Source organism: Podarcis melisellensis (assembly GCF_964234715.1).
Source record: "Podarcis melisellensis genome assembly, chromosome: 9".
NCBI classification, from domain to species: Eukaryota; Metazoa; Chordata; class Lepidosauria; order Squamata; family Lacertidae; genus Podarcis; species Podarcis melisellensis.
This window is the reverse complement of record NC_138541.1, coordinates 64,594,706-64,605,864: the sequence shown is the minus strand read 5'-3', so window position 1 is coordinate 64,605,864 and position 11,159 is coordinate 64,594,706.

The window sequence follows — 11,159 nt, the reverse complement described above, 5'->3', positions numbered from 1 at the left end:
CCATAGACCAAAGGAACAAGTGAGAAACTTTGTTGTCTTGCTGGCATAGGATTTTGAAGGGGAGAGCTCATCTCGCTTTATTGGCCAAGGGAGCCTGCGTACAGCTTCCAGGTTATGTGGCCAGCATGACCAAGCCGCTTCTGGCGAACCAGAGCAACACACGGAAACACCGTTTACCTTCCCGCTGGAGTGGTACCTATTTATCTACTTGCACTTTGACGTGCTTTCGAACTGCTAGGTTGGCAGGAGCAGGGACTGAGCAACAGGAGCTCACCCCGTTGTGGGGATTCAAACCGCCGACCTTCTGATCGGCAAGTCCTAGGCTCTGTGGTTTAACCCACAGCACCACCCGCGTCCCTCCGGGGTGCGCCCTGTGTCAAACCAGTCTTGCAGATCTATACTATTTGCCCCTTCCTCCTCTCTGGGAGGCTCCTGGGGAGGTGGTCTGGTCTTCACCACTCCTCTTCATCTGCCCACTCCTGACAAACCCAGTCTTTGGGGAAATGGAGCTCCTCTCTATTGCAGTGTGAACAGAGCACGGCTCAAGACTATATTCAAAAGCAGTGAAGTCCGCCCCTTCAAGCAAGCTCTTTAAAAACACAAAAACTCTTCATTTCACATGGCGTGCTTTTACAGGGAAAAAACAATAATGCTACTGTCAACTTAGTATGTGAGGAGGTGCTCATGTCTCAACACCAAACAAGATAGATCATTAGATGCCTGATGAAATGTAGCCAGACCATTCATCAGGCCAGTGATACCCAACACTGGAAATGCCACAGAAATGAAAGGAGAGAAAAATTGGCTAGTAGATTGTTTTTCTTCATCTTATCTTCGTATTCATTTGGTAAAGAAGTTCTGGAAAAGTAAGTGTCATCCCAAAGTAGAACCTCCATAATCAGGGGGCAGTTGACTTAAAAATGTCTTGGTTCACTATGAGTCATACAGAGGTATTTGGCTGACAACAGCTGTTTGAACAAGCCTATCCAAACAATTCCAGAAAGATCTTGAAGGTCACCGGGCTTATTTGAAAGATATATATAGCCCATGATCTCTTTGGCTCCCTGGACTCAAATAAGGCTTCTCTTGGTTTCCATACAATCAAACATTATGGCCACCATTTCAAATTCATTCCTTCATCCCATAGAACAATTTGTGATGCTGGCCTTTGGAGCTTTGCACACAGAAGGTTCTGGGTTTAGCCAAACCTGTTTAAAGGATCTCAGCTAGCAAGGTTGGGAAAGGCATCTACTGGAGACCAAGGAGAGTTTCTGCTAGTTGGAACCAGAAGGACCAATGGTCTGACAAAGGAAGCTTCTCGTGTTCATTGTTCACATATATTAATCTATAGGTTCATTACCTTTGAAGTGGTCAGGATGGAGTTACACTTTGGTAGCAAATTTCAAAAGGTTGGGGAATCAGATTTTTTTAATTTTCTGATGAGGTCATAAAAGGTAAAGGTAAAGGTACCCCTGCCCGTACGGGCCAGTCTTGACAGACTCTGGGGTTGTGCGCCCATCTCACTTAAGAGGCCAGGGGCCAGCGCTGTCCGGAGACACTTCCGGGTCACGTGGCCAGCGTGACATCGCTGCTCTGGCGAGCCAGAGCCGCACACGGAAACGCCGTTTACCTTCCCGCTGGTAAGCAGTCCCTATTTATCTACTTGCACTCGGAGGTGCTTTCGAACTGCTAGGTTGGCAGGCGCTGGGACCGAGCAGCGGGAGCGCACCCCGCAGCAGGGATTCGAACCAAATCTTTTAATTTCAAAATGGGGTGGAGCACAGGGGATCTATCCCTCAAGTCTATCCTGAGCTGCTGTAACTAACATCCACCCACATACAATGAAATGAATTATTTTAGAGACTTTGCCCTAGACCTAATACACTTAAAACGGTAAAGGTAAAGGATCCCAGACAGTTAAGTCCAGTCGCGAACGACTCTGGGGTTGCGGCGCTCATCTCGCTTTACTGGCTGAGGGAGCTGACATTTGTCTGCAGACAGTTTTTCCTGGTCATGTGGCCAGCATGACAAAGCCACTTATGGCAAAACCAGAGCAGTGATTGGAAACACCATTTACCTTCCTACCACAGCGGTACCTATTTATCTACTTGCACTTTGATGTGCTTTCGAACTGCTAGGTGGGCAGGAGCTGGGACTGAGCAATGGGAGCTCACCCCGTCATGGGGATTCAAACTGCCGACCTTCCAATCGGCAAGCTCTAGGTTCAGTGGTTTAGACTACAGCACCACCCGCCTCCCTAATACACTTACCAGACTCTTAATGTGAAGGAGAAGAAGGCAAGCCTATAAATTAGCACATGAAGTGGACAATCCACAGAGAGGCATAGGTTCCACTGCTCTTCCCTTTCAAGGAAATGGGTAATATCATCTAAATCAATTTTATATGTATATGGCCTTCTTATGGAGTTCCCACCTCACATTTTACTTCATTTTTGTTGGCTGGGGAGAGGTAGATTTTCCCTGGGGTACCACATAAAGCCATATTGAACTCTTTTTAACAGAAAAGAAAGGCTGGCAGCATTTTGCAGATGTCTGAGCTCCCGACAGAAGGATGTGCATCTTTCACTGAAGTGAATGTTGAAGATGCTTGCAGAGGGTCTCCATGGAGCTCTTCATCAGGAGATCAAACTACTGTAAGGTAAAAGGCAAAGGATCCCTGGACAGTTAAGTCCAGTCAAAGGCAACTATGGGGTTGCAGAGCTCATCTCACTTTCAGGCCAAGGTAGCTGGCGTTTGTCCACTGACAGCTTACTGGGTCATCTGACTAACATGACTAAACTGCTTCTGGCACAATGGGACGTCGAGATGGAAACCAGAGTTCACAGAAACACTGTTTACCTTCCTGCCGCAGTGGTACCTATTTATCTACTTGCACTGGCATGCTTTCAAATTGCTAGGTTGGCAGGAGTTGGGATAGAGCAATGGGAGCTCACCCTGTCGCAGGGATTAGAACTGCTGACCTTCCAATCGGCAAGCCCAAGAGGCTCGGTGGTTTAGACCACAGTGCTATCCACATTGTACTGTACTGTTTGTTGGGTGGATTTTATAGGCAGGATAGGATATATTTTATCATTTATCCTCCCTATTACTCACTTGTGTGAGCAGAAAGTTTAAACTTAAAACAATTAGCAGGGTTTATAACACCATTCTTTGCAGCAATAAAGTGGAAACTTTGGAACTAGGCTTTGTAACTTTATTGCAATTTATCCAGTAACAGACTGGATTTCCCCCTTTCCCCGCTTAATTAAAAGAATCACAGTTTAAGCATGAAGATAGTGTTTACTTACATAAAGTGTTGCACTTGATTCCAGCTGTAACAATAACAAAAACGAGGTGGGAAATTCTACTTCTAGATTTGACAAAATACTGTGGTACCTTGGGTTACATAGGTTACATACGCTTCAGGTTACATATGCTTCAGGTTACAGACTCCGCTAACCCAGAAATAGCGCCTCAGGTTAAGAACTTTGCTTCAGGATGAGAACAGAAATCACGCGGCAGCGGCGCGGCAGCAGCGGGAGGCCCCATTAGCTAAAGTGGTGCTTCAGGTTAAGAACAGTTTCAGGTTAAGAACGGACCTCCGGAATGAATTAAGTACATAACCACTGTACATATTTGAGTTCAAAATGAAATCTCTGCTTGCAGCAGACACCAGACAGATGTCCATTTTGCCTCAGAAGCATGGTGGAAAGAAAGGCTGAGTTTTGAAGAATGGGCAAGTCGAAAGAATTAAACCCTTTTGTCTTTTCTGCACCAGAGAACTCAAGGGAAGTGACATCACACAGTGCCTCTCTAGTAAACAGGAAACCTGTGATTCTTCTCCTTCATATGCTTATTTAACAAAACATGCAGTTATTTTGACTGCAAATCCCCACACTACTACTCACTACTACCACATAGGTTTCATCCAAGGGATCATTTCCCCCAGGCCTTCATTTTCGAGACCAGGAATGATAAGCTGGCAGCTTCCACAAGAGTTTCATCTCGCCCAAAGTGCCCTTCTAAGTTATCAGCAAATTTGTGGTAAAATGTTTGTCTATATTTCTCCCAGCCATGGCATGTGGGGAAATCTCACAGGGATGTGTTGACAACTATCTAACTCCTTCCAGTCTTCTTTCAAACTGTTCTTTTTGTGTTGATAGTTCCTTAATGCTGTTTTCAGAAGTTCATGTTTTCATTCAGTTTTCTGTCATTTCTATGTATTGGCATTGTGGAGCTGGGAGAAAGTCATCAACTTTGATCCCATCTCCTCTCATTTTCTGCTGCCTGCTTCTCATGAAGAATGGATATGTACAGGTAAGAAAAGAACCAAATGTCTGCTTTCACTTGAGAAGAAAATAATAATAATAACAGTTTTCAAGATCTAACTGGTAGAAATTTTATACCTTTGAGTAGTTCTTATTTTAATATTATAGCCTGTGATTATTATTATTTTTTTAAAAAAACATTTTAAGGAATGCCCCTTGAACATGTTCATTAACTCTGAAATCCTAATTGTTAGATTGCTCTATCTTTATAGTGTGATGGGATCTGTTTGTGCAGGAAAATACATTTCTAGTCTCTAAGAATTTATTAGGCATTCATTTAAAAACAAGAAGAAGAATGAGAGACCACAGATGCACATATTCAGCCAAGCATTGAAGACTACTGAATGACCAATGTCACCCATTGACCAACAAAATAAATGCCAATGTTTGCATCCTTAATGGGATACATAATGAGCCATAACCAGGACACCTCAGTAACCACCCCACAATGAAATCACAATTAATTTAACATGGCATGATGACTATCCACGAAAAATGTATTTTTTTGTTACTTGGAAGAATTCTGTATGGATATTCAGGTAACTTTCTGCGTCTTTTTTGCGTTTCATCGAACACAAAACCCATTATTACATTTTTGGTGAACAGCTTTTACTAACTGACAGTTCTGACTATCCTGTTTATTCAGAAGAAACAAACTCATGCATGCTAAAAGCATAATCATTGAAATTCTCTTTTAGATACTATAACTACCAGCAATGTGGGAGGCTGAAATGGGAGTAATGTGATCTTAAAATATATTGCTATAGCTCAGTTGGTAGAGTATGAGATTCTTAATCCCAGGATCATGGGTTCAATGACTAGAAATTCTATTCTATTCTATTCTATTCTATTCTATTCTATTCTATTCTATTCTATTCTATTCTATTCTATTCTATTCTATTGTCTAGTCTAGTCTATGCACTATGCTCCCCCTCCCCCCTTCATTATGCTGGTTTCCTTTTCTTTGGAAGCTTATCATGCATTCTTTCATAAAGTTCATCCTGTTCCATTTCCAAATTAGTCTGCCTTTTTTTTTAAAAAAAAAATGAAATCTGCATGAAAATTCACTTCCAAGTGCACATTTCTGAACGCAAATTTCTTAACATATTTTACTCAAAACACATTTTGATATTTTGGGGATTGAGAGTTGTGCAACAACAACAACAACAACAGAGAAGTTTAGTACAAAATCTAAAGATAACTGCATTCTGGTTCACACATTCATCCTGGAATAAGATCCAATTGGGATTCACAAAGGCAGAATTTTAGCAATCGTTCCAGCTTGCATTGGTGCAGCCAAACTGTTTTGCTAGAACTGCCAATATCAGATGAGCTGTGAATTACCAGCTATTGCACAGCACTCTAAATCTACCTGTGTAGTTTAGTGGCTATGAGCCTGAACTACAGTTGCTGTGATGGTTGCTTCTGTCATCATGACTCACTCGGTGGTTTTCCCAATCTGAGACATGTGATCGACAATAACACTGATTGTATGATACTGTATGTGGAATAATTTAAAAGGCTATATTTCTATATCTGTATGTTGTTGTTGTTGTTGTTTAGTCGTTTAGTCGTGTCCGACTCTTCGTGACCCCATGGACCAGAGCACGCCAGGCACTCCTGTCTTTCACTGCCTCCCGCAGTTTGATCAAACTCATGCTGGTAGCTTCGAGAACACTATCCAACCATCTCGTCCTCTGTCGTCCCCTTCTCCTTCTGCCCTCCATCTTTCCCAACATCAGGGTCTTTTCCAGGGAGTCTTCTCTTCTCATGAGGTGGCCAAAGTATTGGAGTCTGAGCTTCAGGATCTGTCCTTCCAGTGAGCACTCAGGGCTGATTTCCTTCAGAATGGATAGGTTGGATCTTCTTGCAGTCCATGGGACTCTCAAGAGTCTCCTCCAGCACCATAATTCAAAAGCATCAATTTTTTGGCGATCAGCCTTCTTTATGGTCCAGCTCTCACTTCCATACATCACTACTAGGAAAACCATAGCTTTAACTATACGGACCTTTGTTTGTTGGCAAAACAAAGTTTGTTTGTTATCTGTATATCTATAACTTAATGTGGGATTGTCAAAGACATTTCTGGGGGAACCGAAATGCACGGTTCCCAAACTAGCTTTAACTGGTGAGGTGCAGAAATAGCATGCAAAAACTGGATATTCCTACAGTAAGACAGGAGTAAAAGATCCATCTCTTCAAATGCAAATATTCTCTTCCAGGAGTGCCATAAAGTGGAAGAGTAGAAGAAGTCCCAGTACTGCTAGTTCCTCTCCACTGAACATTTCCATCCATATGAAAGCATCCGAGTAGTGGTGGGCGATGACAAATAAAGCCCTAATGTCAAAGCATTAAAAGAGGGACTGCACTTAAGGGCAATTAGAAGACTAATGTCTGACACTTAGCAGGCTTGCACCGCAGGCGTTAAGTGTAATAGGCTAGGTCGAGCTATTAAGAGGTGTCCTAGAAAACCAAGGCTTTGAACAACCTTACCTTTTGAGGTTGCTTCCCAGCAGGCAAATGACAGACTGGAGGTACTCTGTAACTTGAAACTTTCAGAGCTGGATCAAAGGGGGGTGGAGAGTGCCAGCTCCCTCGATTGTTTAGAACTTCCTTGCATGGATTCCATTTCAAATAATTTATTGTTTGAAAGAGGTGGGCATGCAGTGGCTCTTGGAACGGAAGCATTCGCTAGACTTCCAGTTAGTAAATTCGGTTACCATGATATTTTCATGCGGAGGGTTCCAGAGCGAATGGCCTCTCAGTAGGTTGCCTGGTGGCAATTAGCTACAAATAGTACTGCAGTTGCTTAGAAATGAGGTTAGTGAAACTTAACTTGATGTGACACAGAAGATCGCAGAAAGGAGTAAAGTTTCTTCTAAGCCAAATAAAATGCCACAAAATCGCCTTCAATGTGAGGTTTTTTTTTTGCAAGGGGGTGTATTTTGCCAACATGGTGTAGTGGTTAAGAGCGGTGGACTCGTAATATGGTGAACCGGGTTCGCTTCCCCGCTCCTCCACATGCAGCTGCTGGGTGACCTTGGGCCAGTCACACTTCTCTGAAGTCTCTCAGCCTCACTCACCTCACAGAGTGTTTGTTGTGGGGGAGGAAGGGACAGGAGATTGTTAGCCACTTTGAGACTCCTTAAGGGGAGTGAAAGGTGGGATATCAAGTCCAAACTACTACTACTACTACTACTACTACTACTACTACTACTATTCTTCTTCTCCTTCTCCTTCTCCTTCTCCTTCTCCTTCTCCTTCTCCTTCTCCTTCTCCTTCTCCTTCTCCTTCTCCTTCTCCTTCTCCTTCTCCTTCTCCTTCTTCTTCTTCTTCTTCTTCTTCTTTTTGGATCCATGAAGTTAAACATATACAGAGCAGTCCCGATATCCACAATGCTGCCAGCCATGAGCACTCCAATGTGCCTGCCAATTGCCAGATAGAAGCTACTCCCAATAGTAGCTGGTGGCAACCCCTGAAATTGGGTGTTTGGGCTGGATCTTGTGCCAGACTTGTTTCTGTGACAGCAATGGACCTGATCACCTCCTGATTCTGGTTCTCTTAAGTTTTCCCCAAGCAGAAACATTCAGATTGTCTTGAAATGGTACCAATGTAGGGATTTGCTCCCCTGCACATTAACACATAGCCAATAATTATTTTTTTCTAATTGTCAAAAAAAACCCAAAACCTTTCTAGCTTTCCTCCAAACTCTCCAGATACTCCTAACACACACTTCCAAATTTAGCTCAAACCCACGTTGTTTCCCAGTGCCTATTAACTGTGCAGGGAAAATTATTTGCGAAGTGTGCCCTATACTGAATAACTCACTCTTCTACCAGAATGGAAAACTGCCTCGATTCACAAATCAGACTCAGCCATGTGGTAAATAATTGTTTGCTATATTTATTCCTCTTTCAGGAACAGCTCCATAAAACAGTGTTCCTGGCTCTGCAGTGCTTGCACCTTGAAATACACCATATCACTTTAAATTTGAAAGTGTACCATTGCTTTTTTTGTCACTTTAATGCATTGTGTCAATGGTAATTCAAATGCAAATGGGACACCCTTTATCCGTTTGAAAGTCATTGTTTTACTACTGTAGGAATTGGCAAGCTTGGAGTTTATACACCCCTTTTGCAAATCAAAGAGACATCGTCTCCTCTCCTGCTGTACGTTAAATTTAATAAACTGTATATCTTAACAAGTTAGCACAGAAATGAAATTAATAGTCCTAATACTTCACTTCCGTTTAGTTTCATTTCCCTGCTCTTTCAGCTATTGCCTCTTGCCTCACTTGGGTTGGGATCTTTAGATTTCGACCTCAAATGCCACCAATGTGGCCGTCACAAAATCGCCCACTAGACTTGATGATGGAAAATCTTGCTGTCAGTGGGAAGTTGTGGGTCGATTCCCTACAGGGAGAACATCTAGTTTTTAGCCTAGCTTCTGGCCTTAAATAGCAACGAAAACAAAAGAGGGTGTCTGTGTGTCACCATATGCCAAACTTACCTGGCTGAAGCAGGGAAATTTGTCTCACGCTGGTAGCAATGTAGGAATCTGACCCTTGTTTTCCCATCCACTTTTATCAGCAGATCCAATGATTAAATGAACAAATCCTGTCCCACCCCCACCCCCTTTTAAAACTAAATCATGCTTCCCATGTCCTTCAAAAACTAGTACAGTACCTGGGGGGTGGGGATGGGGGATGGGCTTGTACTATGAACACAATGTAGAAAATTCAGCTGTGAAACTCCTGAACTCTTCAAAGCCCCTACATGATACACGAGGGGAGCATAAAACATCTCTGCTTGTATGTTATGCAACAATAGCAGGATTGTAGGCAGAAATATTAAGGGACACGGGTGGCGCTGTGGGTTAAGCCACAGAGCCTAGGAGTTGCTGATCAGAAGGTCGGCGGTTCGAATCCCCGCGACGGGGTGAACTCCCGTTGCTCGGTCTCTGCTCCTGCCAACCTAGCAGTTTGAAAGCACGTCACAGTGCAAGTAGATAAATAGATACCGCTCCGGCGGGAAGGTAAACGGTGTTTCCGTGTGCTGCTCTGGTTCGCCAGAAGCAGCTTAGTCAAATCAAATCAAATATCTTTAATACGGTCAATGACCAGAAAGCAATTTATAAAAAATATGACATTATAAATGGTATTATGCTACAAATAACAGTGGAAATATGGCCATTTCACTGAATTGGTGCTTATATTTATGACCAGGTTTCGACTTTTAGGTTTTAAGAATTCAATTCAGGTGTCACTACTGTTTATTATCGTTCCTTCGATGTTTACAATTTGAACTCCGTTGTTGACATCATTGATCGTCTTATTCTTGTTGCAATGTAACAGTACTTTGCCACAGGCTGGCCACATGACCCAGAAGCTGTACACTGGCTCCCTCAGCCAATAAAGCAAGATGAGCACCGCAACCCCAGAGTGGGTCATGACTGGACCTAATGGTCAGGGGTCCCTTTACCTTAAGCCAAAGTAGACGTCACTGAGACAGGAGTGCAATCTTGATGGGAATGTGGGCTTGGGAGAACACATCTTTGTTGGAGACTGTTGTGCCATGTGATGCCCAAAATCTTCCTGACATAGCACATAAGATGGGTGTAAGCTCACTTCCATAAGGCATCGTGCACAACATACCAGCCTGGTAGACCTTCATCTTAGTATTGGTCATTAGCATCACATTCCCCCATACTCTTTTTGAGAGGCAAGCCATTGCCATAGCTGCTCTGCCTTGAATATCCCCCTTATGATCCTTACAACTGAATAATATAAAAAACAATAACAATGTTCTTAGCTAAGGATTTTTATCTTTTGTCTCATATCTATGGCCTCCAGTGGACCCCACATAGTACATTATTCCCCCTCCTCCACAGCACCCATGCACCCATGCCACTTGGCATATATAACACTCACTCAGCACAGTCACAGCACAGAAGTGAAATATTGGCAAATGTTGGGATGGATTTGGAAAGGAAAAAAGGGAAACTCAGTATAGCTGTCAGCAGAGCACTCAATCATGCTGGTCCCTTTTGTGTTACATGTTTTACTTTGCTGGCAGCTGTGCAAACATTGCTGGCGGCCCTTGTTGTGCTGTGTAAAATTAATTTATTTGTGGCCAGTAGGGCTCCTAAAAGCAAACATTGGTTGATCTCTGAAAAACAAAAAGGAAATCATTCTTGAAGGCCAGCAGTGATGGCCACCAATTCAATCTGTTATGGCCATAGCTAGAAAGTACTAGGCAAGCTTTGATATATTTAGAAACCTAGCAGTATCTATGTTTGGCTTCATACGTGAGAAGGCACAATACATGTTTATTTGTAATGCTTTGACAGTATTGTCACGTTCCTATGCAAATTCTGAGTCATAGCACAAGCTCCTTTTCAAAGTGGAGCAAATGTTATGTAAAAAAATGTCAGTGGAGTGTTTTGAAGTTGTTGCTTTTATGTTCTTCTTGTTTGGCTGGTATGTGATTATACAGTCATTTATTATTCTTGAATTTAAAGAATTGATTTCCAAATGTTGGGTCAGGCTGTCTCAAAGGGTTGTGGAAATCTTGTGCAGTGGATCAATGGATAATGAGTGGGTGAGTGAAGGGATAAGTTTGTTATGGACAAATATCGCCTATTTCTGTTTCTCTAGGCAAACTTTCTCACAGTTACTTCCAGAGTACATTTCCATGGGGGCAAATATGAGAAGAAAGGAGCAGCAACAAAAGGAAAGGCAGGAACGGTATCAGTATATCAAATTCACAGGGTTGCCTTACCCTTGTAAAATGCCAAATTGGGAATAGTGATACAGTGAAACCTTGGTTGTCGA